This window comes from Gorilla gorilla, chromosome 6, assembly GCF_029281585.2.
Source record: "Gorilla gorilla gorilla isolate KB3781 chromosome 6, NHGRI_mGorGor1-v2.1_pri, whole genome shotgun sequence".
Taxonomy (NCBI): Eukaryota; Metazoa; Chordata; class Mammalia; order Primates; family Hominidae; genus Gorilla; species Gorilla gorilla.
The window spans coordinates 31,038,632-31,053,022 of NC_073230.2; the positions used below are offsets into that span (position 1 = coordinate 31,038,632).

The window sequence follows — 14,391 nt, forward strand, 5'->3', positions numbered from 1 at the left end:
GCAGGCTCAAGTAGCTAGGACTACAGGTACACGCCGCCATGCCCAGCTACTTTTTTTGTTTTGTTTTGTTTTGAAGAGACGGTGTTTCACTATGTTGCTCAGGCTGTCTCAAACTCCTGGCCTCAAGAGATCCTCCTGCCTTAGCCTCCCAAAGTGTCAAGATTAAATGTGAGCCACTGTACTCTGCCTGGGATTTTTCAAACATTAAGGCATGCCAAGTTTTCTGGGACTCCAACCAGCTATATTTGATGGCCCATTCTCATGCACACTTAAAAAACTGATGGGTTTATGAAACGTTACAGCAGGTCTCACTTAATCCTTTATGGTCATTTCATTTATTCAGCTGGTTAAGCCTAGGTTCATGGCTCAAAACTATTAAGCAAACTGAGATTATCATTTTACTTTATATTTTTCCTTTTTTAAACTTTGTTACTTGTTAAATTTTTGCAGAAGTATAGGTCTTAACAAAATAATGCTGGGCCAGCACTTTGAGATGACAGCCAAAGACTATAGACCTTAATAATAAACTCCAGGTAGACTTAGCCTGAGAGCCATTTTCTTCAAACCTCCCTTATTGCCCAAATGTGGCTTAATGGTTTTTGACATTGACTCCTCATCACCAATCACTCCCCACAATGTGGGAAGAAACCAGCAACCAGGACAGGTTCAACCTGGCCTCCAGGGACATCAGAATGTAACTACAAAATGACTGACAGTGATGCATTCTGAGAAAGATCTTGATCAAAAAAGGGAAATGTGAAAATTGTCAGAATCAAAATGGAGTCACTTGTGTTAAAAACAAAACACCCTGACAGAGCTGGGGAAGGCTAAGAAGGCTTTCACACGTGTATACCTGATAACTAAACTATTGCAAAAGACTCTGCAAAAACCACAACCTTACATAAAGACCACTGCAACCTTACACAACAAGTACTTCTGTGTGGACATCTGCCCAGCAACTGCCTGTTCAACCTAGAACTGGAGTCACCCTTATTATTGATCCTTGTAGCCAAGCATAATAATTTCAAAGCAATTATTTAATCCTCCTCCTTTTTTCTTTGTCTTCCTTTACCTCCCTGAATACACAGAGTTTACTGTGGCATGTATATTCCCATTGCAATGCCCTATTCTTAAATGAATGTCTTTTTCTTTTAGAGGTCCTATTATTTAGATTGACAGCTTTAAAATAAAGCTTGTTTTTGTTTTGTTTTGTTTTGTTTTTGAGGAAGAGGCTTGCTGTCGCCCAGGCTGGAGTGCAGTGGCACAATTATGGCTCACTGCAGCCTCCACCTCCTGGGCTCAAAGTGATCCTCCTGCCCCGGCCTCTTGAGTAGCTGGGACTATAGGTGCATGCCACCACAACTGGCTGACTTTGGTATTTTTTTGGGGGGTACAGATGGGGTTTTGCCATGTTGCCCAGGCTGGTCTTGAACTCCAGGCTCAAGCAATCCACTTGCCTCAGCCTCCCGAAGTGCTGAGATCATAGGCATGGGCCACCGTGCCTAGTCTATAATAAAGCTTGTTATCCGGTAGCACAAGTTTTCCTCCTCCCACTCCTTCTCCTCTTCTTTTTTTTTCTTCCTCCTCTTCCTCATGAATGCTTGTCTTTGCTCTTCCATAACATTTTGAATTAGCTTGTCAAGTTTCTCACACATACACAGAAATTTATTGAGATTTTGTTGGGAATTGCACTGGCTCTGTAGGTAGGTTTGGAGAGACTTGGCATTTTTCAGTATTGACTCTTCCAATTTATGAACATGTTACATCTTCATTTAGGTCTTCTTCAGTGTCTTTCAATGTTTTCTTCAGGCAGGTTTTGCATTTCTTTGATCGATTTATTCCTAGGTACTTGATATTTGTTTGGAACTGTTGTAAATGGTATCTTTAAAAAAATTATCTTTTTTACTAGCATATATAAATAAATATTAATTTTTTAAAATATGATTTTTGTATCTATTAACCTTGTTAAAAACTCTTTTATTGTTAACAGTTTATCTGCAGATTGTTTTGAAGTGCCACAAACATAATTGTTTTTTTTTTGAGACGGAGTTCTGCTCTTGTTGCCCAGGCTGGAGTGCAGTGGCGCGATATCAGCTCACTGCAACCTCCGCCTCCTGGGTTCAAGCAATTCTCCCGCCTCAGCCCCCCTAGAGGCTGGAATTACAGGCGTCCGCCACCTCGCTCTGCTAAGTTCGTATCTGTAGTAGAGACGGGGTTTCACCATGTTGGCCAGGCTGGTCTCGAATTCCCGACCTCAGGTGATCCTCGCGTCTTGGCCTCTCAAAGTGCTGGGATTACAGGCATAAGCCAACGGCGCCCGGCCTCCACGTACATAATTACATAATCTATGAAAAAATAACTTTGTTTCTTCCTATTTAATCTTCAATCCTTTTATTTTTCTTGCGTCACTCCACTGGCTAAGGACCTTCGGCTGCAATAATGGGTAGTCTCATCTGTAGCACACTTAATCATCACTAAGCTTTCCCAGCCTCAGGTCAATAGTATTAGGAGGTTGGTTCCTCACCGGAGGGTCGGGAACCAGACGCCAGAGCCCTTCTTCCAGCGCCTGCAGCGAGTTAAGGCCGAGGTTATGCCTCTGGCGGGCTCATCTTCCAACACAGAAGACCCCGCCGCCCTCTCTGGTTGCCGCGCAACGGCGTCGTTCTGACCCAGGGTAGGTGCAGGGCGGCTGGAAGCACGTGCCGCCGCTTCCTCATTCTGGGACTACATCCCCCACAATGCCGCGCGCCGCGGGTGGCTGGCCTCCGAGTGCGGGAAGGGCCGGCAGGGAGGCGGAGCGGAAGCCGAGTGCGAGGGACGAGCGGAGTAAAATCTCCACAAGCTGCGAACAAACCTCGTCCCAACTCCCACCCACCGGCCTTTCTCCAGCTCGATCTGGAGGCTGCTTCGCCAGTGTGGGACGCAGCTGACGCCCGCTTATCAGCTCTCGCTGCGTCGCCCCGGCTCAGAAGCTCCGTGGCGGCGGCGACCGTGACGGGAAGCCCACGGCAAGGTAATGAGTAGGGGGCGAGTCCGCCAGCCGGGCCCGCACCTCTCGCGTAGCCCCTCATCCTAGCCGGCCGCTCCTCCCCCGCCGCGCCCCCGTCCCCGGTCCCCGCCCCGCTAGGGCCGCTGCTGCGGAAACCCGGCTTAGGAACGGGCCGGCAGCCTCCCGCCGCGGCCGGGAAGGCTCTTTGTCCCTTCCTTTGGGCCGCGTCTCTGCCCCTCCGCGTCTGACAGCCGCGGCGCCTCGGCTCGGGCGGAGAGCCGAGCGTGGCTGGGGCTGCGCGAGTCGAGCGGGGCGGGCTTGGTCCGGAGCTGCGGGATGGAGATCCCGGGCGGCACCGCACTCACTTCTTTTTCTGTTTTTGACAGCTCAGTTCTCTTCTACTTCGGGAGAGAGAGAAAGTCAGATGCCCCTTTTAAACTCCCTCTTCAAAACTCATCTCCTGGGTGACTGGTAAGGATGAACTTAAACTGCCGTGTTGATTGTTGACTGTGACGGTAATGAGAATGGCTCAGCCAGCCGGGGTTCGAATCCTGCCTGGGTTTCTCTCACTGCCTGCCTTGGTGATCTTGGTTACTTAAAGGCTCTAAGCTTGAGTTTTCTCATCCATCAAAACACACACCTGTAAGTGGTTAGAATTAGGAATATAGACCTATAACGTCATTAGTTCTTCATTTGATGAAAAGATCCTTTGTGATACTTTCATTAGCTATGACTGAAGTGACCGAAGTGGCCTCTGGACTTGAGTTTTGTGCTTTTGTTTGTTTAATCATCCTGGGTTGTGTGTTCTTCACTTTATCTTAAACCTAACCAAAGGATTCATTAAAACATGCCGTCTTCCTAATTTCTGCTGTTTTAAGATGGCTGAGAATGTTCTTAGGAAATTGATGACTCTGCTTTTCTGTGGATCAGCTTCAGAGATACAAGTATTTATTCACCTCTCCCCTCCTCCTCAGGTGTGTCCTTTGGGGATCCTTAGAGGCGCTTAAGTGTTTGTTTCGTCAGAGTAGGCATTCAGGTATTTTACAGTCCTGCCTCTGGGCTTCACCATGTTTAACCTGGGTCAACTTTTTTCTATCTCTGTCTGCATCTTCTCACTGATTAATAATTTCCCCAGTTTGGGATTTGTGTTTACAAGTTGTAGTTTTTGTTCACAAGACACCCTGAATGAACGCAATAAATTTCATCAGGAATGACTTGATAAATTTCACATTAGTCCCTTTTCAGTTTCAGTTGTTCTTGCACTATTTTCTCCTGAATTTTACTGACGTTGGTTATGAGTTTTTCTTCAAGGAAATCTCTATGATCCTTAATTGAAGTTTATTTTTCACTTAAAATGTCTGCCTGTACTACTTTGAGTTCAAACGCTATTACACAATATGGGCAATAACAATCCTGATTAAATGCTGTTTTAAAATACGCAGTTGTAGGGGGGAAAAGCCAGTGGGCCTGATGAATTGCTGGTGTTATTTCTTTAGTGACATTAATTTTTAAAATACATGTGAGGGAGAAAAGGAGAGATCTAATGATGTATTTTATAAGTATAACAGAGAGCCAGAGAATAAATAAGTGGAAAACTTATTTAAGCTGTGGAAAACTTACTTAAACTGTGGAAAAAGGCATATGCACATAAAATTTCTGACTCACTCTAAAATGTGTTGCAAAAATACTTGTTTTGAGGAAAATGTTTCTATGTTGGTGTTATTTAGTGCAGTGTAGGACAGAGAGTAATGGCTACGGAAATAGGAGTCCTTAGTTTTGTCCTTGCTCTGTCACTATCTGTGTAACCTGAAATTACTTTGTGGTCCTCAATGTCCTCATCTCTAAAATAGTGAATTGGTCTGATTCCAAGGACTTTTCTAGCTCAGACTTTCAATGATAAAGGTTTTTAGAGGTTTTTTTTAAATGTGGAAACAAAATTCGTGTAAACCCTTTTAGTCATTTGTGTTCTTAGTGTTTCTTCCTGCTTCAGGTCATATAATTCTTTCAGACTACCTTGAAGGAAGGAATACATTTAAGAGAACAAGAAAGCTGCCAGAAATAAGAATCTCTACCAGCCAGTTATCACTCTCTCATGAGCTGCACAGTTTCTCTGCATTTTTGACATGCTTTGTTCTCTTTCTCCCTGCTCTGTATCTTTTGCTCATAGCCCCTATACCTATTGTGCCTGATTCTTCATAACTTTAGCTTGTCAATCCCCTCATCCAACTTTATTATTTATTTTCATGACTTCTCCTTCAGCTCCTTCTGCCAACTGCCTGGTTTTCCCTGGGGCCTCTTTGTTTGAGGCCAGAGATGCTAGCCTAGTTGGCTTTGGAAGGGGAGGTGGGGACATGTGGCACAAAACATGATTGGCCACGGCTGTGACAGGTGAAGCTCTGTGATTGAAGTATCTAGTGCTGCATAGTGTGTGTCTATGTATATGTATATATATAGGTTTTTTTTTTTTTTTTTTTGAGACAGAGTCTTACTCTGTCACCCAGGCTGTAGTGCAGTGGTGCTGGCTCACTGCAACCTCTACCTGTTGGGTTCAAGCAATTCTTGTACCTCCTGCCTGGCTAATTTTTGTAGTTTTAGTAGAGACAGGGTCTCACCATGTTGGCCAGGCTGGTCTTGAACTTCTGACCTCAAGTGATCTGCCTATGTCAGCTTCCCAAATGGTGGGATTATAGGTGTGAGCCCTGGAGCCCGGCCTGCATAGTTTATTTTATTGCATATTTTAGTTTAGTTAGTTTAGTTTGAGACAGCCTTGCTCTTTCACTCAGCTTGGAGTGCAGTGGTGCGATCTCTGCACACTGCATCCTCTACCTCCCAGGTTCAAGCGATTCTTGTACCTCAGCCACCCAAGTAACTGGGTTTACAGGCATGCACCACCATGCCTGGCTAATTTTTGTATTTTTAGTAGAGATGGGGTTTCACCATGTTGACCAGACTGGTCTCGAATGCCTGACCTCAAGTGATCCGCCCTCTTCAGCCTCCCAAGGTGATGGGATCACAGGCATGAGCCACCACGCCAGGCCATATTTTAAATTAAACTTTTACTGTAGCGTAATGGTTAGTTTTCTTTTTGCCTTAACATTTTCTGTTTTTATCCCTGCCTCACTTTACCATTTTTCTTTTATCTGTTTTTGTAATATTCAGTACTGTTGTCTTCTATTCCATCTCCCAAATGTGCCATCTAAAAATGATCTGATATCTTGACACTCATTATTTCTGTATCTTAGCTGGAATTTTAGTGTAGCTTCTCTCAAGGCAGTGCATTTTAAATCTTAGACCTTATTATGGAGCGAATGGCTGTGTTCTGTGTTAATCCCGCCCCCCCACCCCCACCGTATTAGCCTCAGGCAGTATTACATAGAGAAAATATTTTAGGAATGCCCCTTTTTCCCTGAAATTACATTCCGGGGTCAAGTCTGTGGAGGACTTTTTTTTGGGTCGTTTTTGGAGAGAACTATTTGAACCTCTGAGCTGTGGTGAACATACTGTGTCTTTTTGTAGTAAATCTATGCCTCTCTAGCTGAAATTCCTTTGGAGACTAATAGGCAGTAGTTCTTCTAGTACGTTTGGCTGAGTGAAAGCTTCTCTGCCTGCTAGTTGCTGCTATTGCTGTTGATAGTTACTTTAGCTATAGTTATAATGGCACAAAATGTAGAGCACTGAATAGATGCAAAAATGAGATTTGAATGAGAGATTTTTAAGGTATGATTAGCCATCTATTTGTGTTTTTAATGTTGCTGTTGCTATGTTTGCATAAAATACAAGGAAGAACTTCATGACAGATGACAGGGAGTGTGAAATGCAGTATTTTTTAAACTTTTTTGTTACAATCCATAGTAAGAGATCTTTTTATAGCAAGACTCCATAGATGGCTGAGTATGGTTGTGTGCACCTGCAGTCAGTCCTAGCTACTAGGGAGGTTGAGGTGGGAGAATCACGTGGGCCCAGGAGTTTGAGACTGGCCTGGGCAACATAGTTAGATCTCGTATCAATAATTAAAAAAAAAAAAAAAAAAGACTCCATACATGTATAACTGTGTGTGCATAGGCTGGGCTCAGTGGCTCATGCCTGTAATCCCAGCACTTTGGGAAGCTGAGGCAGGAAGATTGCCTGAGCTCAAGAGTTTGAGACCAGCCTGGGCAACATAGACCTTGTCGCTGCTAAAAATAAAATTTGTCAAGTGTAGTGGCACACACCTGTAGTCCCAGCTGCTTAGGAGGCTGAGGCAGGGGCAAGGGTGGGGGCCTCTTCAGTCTGGGAGATCAAGGCTCAGTGAGCTATGGCCACTGCATTCTAGCCTGGGCAACAGAGCCAGACCTTATCTCAAACAGCAACAACTGTGTGCATGCATGTGTCTGTATATGTAAAAATAAACTGGAAATTTAACAAAACAAAATTGGTAGTGTGTACAGTCTACTCTGATGGTTTCTATTTTATCTGGTGTTTTGAAAATTGCTCATTGCAAACTGTTGATTTTGTTCCCAGCTTTTGAAAAACAGTGGAGTCCTGCGCTGAAAGTTTGGATGCCTAACGTTTCTCTGTATGTTTGACTTTGAGTAGTCATTAATTCTCTTTGTGCTTCATTTTTCTTATCTTTATAATGAAGTTGTTCTAGTTTAAATATTTGCTGATTCTTTGTTTGATTTAATTAATTAATTAAATTTTGAGATAGAGTCTCACTCTGTCACCCACAGCTCATTGAAACCTGGCACTGCTGGGCTTGTGTAGTAGTCCTCCTGCCTCACCCTCCAGAGTCGCTGGGACTACAGGTGCGCACCACCATGCCCGGCTAATTTTTAATTTTTTTTTTGTAGTGACTGTGTCTTGCAGTGTTGCCCAGGATGGTCTTGTACTTCTGGCTTCAAGAAGTCCTCCCACCTCAACCTTGTAAAGTGCTGGGATTACAAGTGTGAACCACCATGCCCAGCCTGTTTTACTTTTCTCTGGAAATAATGTTGGACTAAAGACAAGCACATATCTTTATGTCTGTGGCTAGGGAGAAACCACTGAAAAATGGCTTAAATATTTGGTTGTTTACATATACATAGTGTGCTGTTTGTCAAGTAGCATAATAGAGCTTGGAATAGCTCTTTTCTCCGAAGATCTTGTAAAGTGGAGTGGACATGTTAATGCCTGTAATAAATATACAAATTTAGAAAAAAAATTTATCCATGTTTTTCTACTTTTGTGTTTCTTAACAGAGAATATTTTGGAGTTTGAAAAATTGTATTTAAAATGCTTAATACAAGTTTTAAGTAAATGCACTGACAGATTGCTACCTAGACCTTATTTCATACCTGATCTTGCCACTGCCCCTTTCAGATTAGAGAACACCAATAAGAATATATTTTTCTTTGTAACCACCACCATATCAGATCATTACTATTCCTGTATATTACCAAATAGTGGAACTGCCATTTTCATAAGACAGGGGAGCACAAAGCTTTCTTTGCTTGTGGGTTTCCTTCTGTTCAGTTTGTATGATTTCTCCAGACCAGGCCATTTCATGCTGTGCTTTGGGAGCCTTCTCATTCTCATTTGTTTGTATTGAGGAAAATAGGAATAAGGAATTTGTTGACTGCTCCCGAGATTCTGGTAAAAGAAGAATTCTAAAGGTTTTGTTGGAAGGAAATTGGAACCAGACTTTGTACTTCCTCCTCTTTCTGAAATCAGATATTACCCCCTCATTATTCCTTGACCTCACACCTCAGGCAGATGTTCCAAGACACATCACCGTTTTTTTTTTCTTCATAGCAGTTTATCACAAGCTGAGATAACTTGTTTGTTTGCTTGTTTGTTGTCCCGTTCCTATTAAAATAGTATCCAGAAAAACAGGAATCCTGTCTTTCATATCTTGCTTTACCTTTCACATCTCTGGTTCCTGGCACATGGTAGGTACTTTGCTATTGTGAATGAATTAGTGAACAAATGAATGAGTAAACCAAGTTCTTTCATGCCTTAAATAGAACTGCATGTAGTAAAGGTTGTGTTTGAGCCTAGGCCTTTATGCACCGCCCCCCCACCCTCCACCTCCAATTCTTTTTTCTGGAAGTGTGTTATCACTGTGTTTACTGATCATGGTGAAGGTCTCTACCTTTAGAAGACTTTGTATTTATCTTTGTTTTACTTCATATGTTTTTATCTTCTAGTTTTTTGCCTGTATAAAAACTAACATATAAGACTTCCGAAATCCTTCTTGTAGCAACTTTATAATACTTTGATTTATGTGAATACGGTTTACTTGAAACTTTAAGAGCCAGCTTAATAATTTAGTGAATAGTTCAAATTAGGCATCTTCAGGATCATTGTCCTAAACTGCCATTACTATTTTCTGGTTACATTCTTTTAAAGCAAAAAAGAACAAAACTTCATTTAATACAGTTTATTCCGTATTTACAAACACAATCTTTCTAGGGGAAGTAAGGAAGGTAGTGTGGTGTAGAGAAAACCCTAGACAGTGAGTCAGGACCTGTATTCTGGGCCAGTAGGATTTCTGCCATTAACTGGTTGTTTCATTTTTAGGCAAGACACTTAACATCTCTGGGCTTCAGTTTCTTTATCTGAAATGCGAGGGAAATGGATTAGGTTTCTTCTCAGGTTCTTCCAGTCTAGAAAAGGGTAATTGAAGATACTTTACCCCCAAATTTCTATCCTCTGGTCCTCTACCCCAAAACTCATTGCAGAGAGGTCACATTGCTGCGTGGGAGAAGGTGGGGTTAGGTTCAGGGATGTGTTTTAAAGTAAACATAAGGCATTTCTCAGTGACAGCTGATTGTTCACTAGGCTCTGTGGGGGATGTGGCAGCAGTGTAAGGCTTGTTGTTCTTGCCCATAAGGGACCTGGGACTTAATCAGGGAGACATGGCTTACACACATGCTTGGATGTGTGATATATAAAATTAATTGGTATGAAGTAACATGCTGTGGGAGTTAGAAGATCAGTGTGGGGTAGAATAAGGTAAGGAGGTTTTGAAATCATTCTATCCGAGGTAAGATTTAAACAGGTATTTTACCTCGTCTCCTTTCAGACTACTTGGAAGATGAACTGTTCTCATCAGCAGCATGCTATTATGTCATCTTTTAGGACTAGGTAATGCTCCAGTGACTTAATACCAATGACATTTTCATGTTGTCCACAAATTCTGAGTAGAAACCTTTTCAAGCCTGTAGCCTCTCTGAGAGCTGACTGTTATTAACTGAATGAGAGGATGTCAGCAAACAGGTAAGACACATGCTGGGTAAATAAAATTATCATATAAATGTAAGATATAATTATTACTATTGTATGAAGCAGAGAGAAGACTGGCTGGATTGGAGGAGATATTTTTGTGACTAATGAGAAATAAACTTGGTCTTTGGAGACTGGGTTGTGGAGGCCCATGAGAGCTAATCAGGAGTTTTATTTGAGTCTGTTAAGACGTTTCCTATATTACCTAATGTTACTCAGATTACCAAGAATTAGTAGCATTGTTGCATAAATCCCTGACACTAATGATAAAGATTAATGTTTATTGAGTAGTATGTCAGTTATTGTTTACCAGTATTAAATAGGTATTGTTGTCCCGATTATATAAGTGAGGACATCAGGCCTTAGGGAGATAAAATAACTTTTACAAGGTTTTAAAGATATACTATAATTTCATATAGAAAATGATAGGGCCAGGTGCGGTGGCTCACGCCTGTAATCCCAGCACTTTGGGAGGCCGAGGCGGGTGGATCACAAGGTCAGGAGATCGAGACCATCCTGGCTAACATGGTGAAACCCCGTCTCTACTAAAAAAATACAAAAAATTAGCTGGGTGTGGTGGCGGGCGCCTGTAGTCCCAGCTACTTGGGACGCTGAGGCAGGAGAATGGTGTGAACCCAGGAGGTGGAGCTTGCAGTGAGCCAAGATCGAGCCATTGCACTCCAGCCTGGGCGACAGCAAGACTTCGTCTCAAAAAAAAAAAAAAAAAAAGAAAATGATAGAGAGTACCTTGTGGCTAGAGTGGGGTAGGAATGGGAGTGCAACATTTTGAAAACATTTTGAAGCGATGACATTTGAACTAAGTACTAAAGGATGAAAAGGAACAGGTTGTAGGGAAAGTACTCCAAGCTAGGGAATTGCAATTGTATAGACCCTGAGGTCAGAAAGAATTTAATGTGTTTTCCCTAGCATGGGTTTAGCATGGTGAGCAAGAGGGAAGTGGTATGAGATTAGGACAAAGAGAAATGGGTAGAAGTCAGATTATGTAGGGCTTGTGGATTGCATGTTGTAAAGGTTGGTACTGAGTTTGCATGTTAGATTCTAAGTGCAGTGTGAAACTGTTGAAAGGTTTTTAAGCAGGAGAATGTGATATGCTTGTGTGTGTGTGTGTGTGTGTGTGTATGTGGTAAAAAATACATAATCTAAAATTTATCATTTTAACATTTAAGTGTACAGTTCAGTGACATTAAGTACGTTCACATCATCATGCAACCATCACTACCATCCATCTCCAGAGCTTCTTCATTCATCATCCCCATCTGAAACTCTGTACCCATTAAATCATAACTTTCCATTCTCTTCTTCCATGTGGTAGCATGTATCAGAACATCTTACTTCCTTAGGGCTGAATAATATTCCATTGTATGTAGATACCACATTTTATTTATCTGTTTATCTATTGATGGACACTTGGGTTGTTTCCACCTTTTGGCTGTTATGAATAATGCTGCAGTGAACACTGGCATACACATATCCCTTTGGGTTCCTGCTTTCATTTCTTTTGTGTATATATCCAGAAGTTCAATTACAGATTGTATGATAATCCTATGTTTAAGTTTTTGAGGAAATGCCATACTGTCTTCCCCAGCAGCCACACCATTTTATGTGCCCACCAGCAGAGCAGAAGAGTTTCAATTTGTTCACATCCTTGCCAACACTTGTTTTCTGTTTTTTTTTGTGTGTGTGATAACTATCCTAATGGGTATGAAGTGGTATTTCATAGTGGTTTTATTTATTTATTTATTTATGTTTTTTGAGACCGAGTCTTGCTCTGTCGCCCAGGCTGGAGTGCAGTCGCGTGATCTCTGCTCACTGCAAGCTCCGCCTCCTGGGTTCACGCCATTCTCCTGCCTCAGCCTCCCAAGTAGCTGGGACTACAGGTGCCTGCCACCACACCCGGCTAATTTTTTGTATTTTTAGTAGAGACGGGGTTTCATCATGTTAGCCAGGATGGTCTCGATCTCCTGACCTCGTGATCTGCCTGCCTTAGCCTCCCAAAGTGCTGGGATTACAGGTGTGAGCCACCGCGCCCGGCCTCATAGTGGTTTTAATTTACATTTCCCTATGATTAATGAGGTTGAGCATTTTTTTTATTGGCAAAATGTCTTCAAATTATGAGTTTTGTTTTTGAAAGAATATTTGACTGCTCTGAGAAGAATGAATTGAAGTAGGGTTGGAGAGGAGTCTGGCAAACCACTTGACAAGCAGCTATAGGAATCCACTTGGAGGTGGTGATAGTTGGATCACACTCTGTTGCCCTTCTTCAGGTCTAGTACTTTACTGATACTTCATTTTAAGTGTGTCCCCTCTCCTTAGTTATTCTACTTTTGTGCCATATAGACTAATTACTTTTGTGACTTCTGCAGTTGGTTGAGAACTTTCTCCTGGAAATCTTAAAAATATTCAAGAGTTTATCTTAGGCCAAAATAACAATGATGATGATTATTTTATTTTTTGCCTTTAAAACTCCAGACCAGGCACAGTGGCTCACACCTGCCATCCCTTTGGAAAGGCTGAGGCAGGAGGATCACCTGAGGCCAGGTGATCACGTGATGAGGCAGGAGGATCACGTGAGACCAGACTGGGCAATGTAATGAGACCCCTCTAAAAAAAAAAAATACAAAAATTAGCTAGGCCTGGTGGTGTGCACTTGTAGTTCCAGGCTATTCAGAAAGCTAAGGTGGGAGGATTGCTTGAGCCCGGAAGGCCGAGGCTGCAGTGAGCTGAGATCGTGCTACTGTACTGCAAGCCTGGGCAACAGAGCGAGACCGTGTCTCAAAAGCAAAAACAAAAAACAACTCTCTAGTTGTTAATTTGGTGAATTTCAAGTTTTTTTTTTTTTAAGTGATTAATAGAAAATTAATATAGTGGCCTAGAAATTAAGATTTAAAAGTTTTTAGATTGTAGACTGTTTTGATGGAAGAAGTACTCCAATAAGAACTATGCCAGATGGTAGCCATAAGCCCTTGGCCTCAATGTTGGCCTATCAGGTTTCTGCTTAGTGACTCTGTCCTTATCTAAGTGGCCTTCTGGGGGCTGGATCAGTACTTGAAACATAAAGAAAAATTGAGGAGGTTCAAAGTGCAAGTTCCTCTGTTATTTGCGGCTTTGAACATTGCACAGAAATAAGAGACATTGAATCTTTCCTTTCCTTTTTTTTCTTTCCTAAGGATGGAGGCTAATAATCATTTTCCTTTCTAATCACTAAATTAAAAGTACATGAGTAAATACCTTCTGTTGCTAAAGAAGTCAAAACTTCTTATCTTTTTTTATTTTTCTTATGTGAAATCACAGACAGTTCTCTGAGAATAGAACAGTGAGTGTATTCATATTGGCCCTGGAGAATAAAGTAATACCAGTGGAAATTGTTTCCTCTTCACTTTACTTCTACTTTTGCCTTATAAATATAGGGCCTAGCCTACCCTGGGGGTAATGACTCAGGTTCCAGCAGAGGTCACCTATTTTCAATCCCCTTCACCCCTTCCCCTTCAAGGTCGTCATGGTGTCATCTGAAGAATGACAAGGTTCATAAATTTGGAAAGGAGAGCTTTATTTCTTATAAAGGGTTGCAGCCTGCACGGTGGTCTTTCTGACAGGCTGGGAAGCATAGCCTCCGGCCAGAAGCCAGAAGCAGACACTTGGAGAGAGGGACAAAGGGAACAGGAATTTATGCTGAGCAGGGTGGCCGAATATACATATTTAATAAGTTTAAGGCGTCATGAATATTTATGAAAGGAGAAACATGTGCATGCACAATTGAGCTTCATACCCATTCCTAGGTCCTGCATATAAAAAAATTGTGGTGTTAGCATGATTTCAGGGTGGAGTTTTCAGCCCTCTGATGTCAAAAGGTAAAGCGGAGGACACGAAAACCCTTACTGTGCATCCTCTGTAGACTGGCCAGAACTACTCTGTGGCTGGTGGTCTCTTATCAGGAAGAAATGCTTGTAGGTTGTTTCGCTGGAACTGCAGAATGGAGAGGCAGAGGCAGCAGTCAGGCAGTTGGTTGAGATCAGTGGTGGAGTCTTTTGAAAGGCCTGGTTTCTGTTTAGCCCAAGCTTGTTCAGCCTGCAACCCATGGGCCGCATGGGACGGCTTTGAATGTGGCCCAACACAAATTCATAAACTTTCTTAAAATGCTA

General features: G+C 42.2%; 1 protein-coding gene across 4 annotated transcripts in view; it reads left to right on the plus strand.

Annotated features, from left to right (window-relative positions):
* Nucleotides 1-2,712: 2,712 nt before the first annotated feature.
* Nucleotides 2,713-14,391, plus strand: part of CCDC126 (coiled-coil domain containing 126) — a 44,923-nt gene continuing 33,244 nt past the window's right edge. Inside the window, exons 1-3 of one of the 4 annotated variants that reach the window (XM_019030329.3) lie at nucleotides 2,713-3,013; nucleotides 3,376-3,460; nucleotides 10,032-10,225. The gene's annotated coding sequence lies outside the window, so the exon portion shown is untranslated. Of the gene's footprint in view, nucleotides 3,014-3,375; nucleotides 3,461-3,536; nucleotides 3,632-10,031; nucleotides 10,226-14,391 lie in introns of those variants that run through there. The other 3 variants (XM_019030330.3, XM_019030328.4, XM_004045179.4) reach the window with 3 other exon arrangements.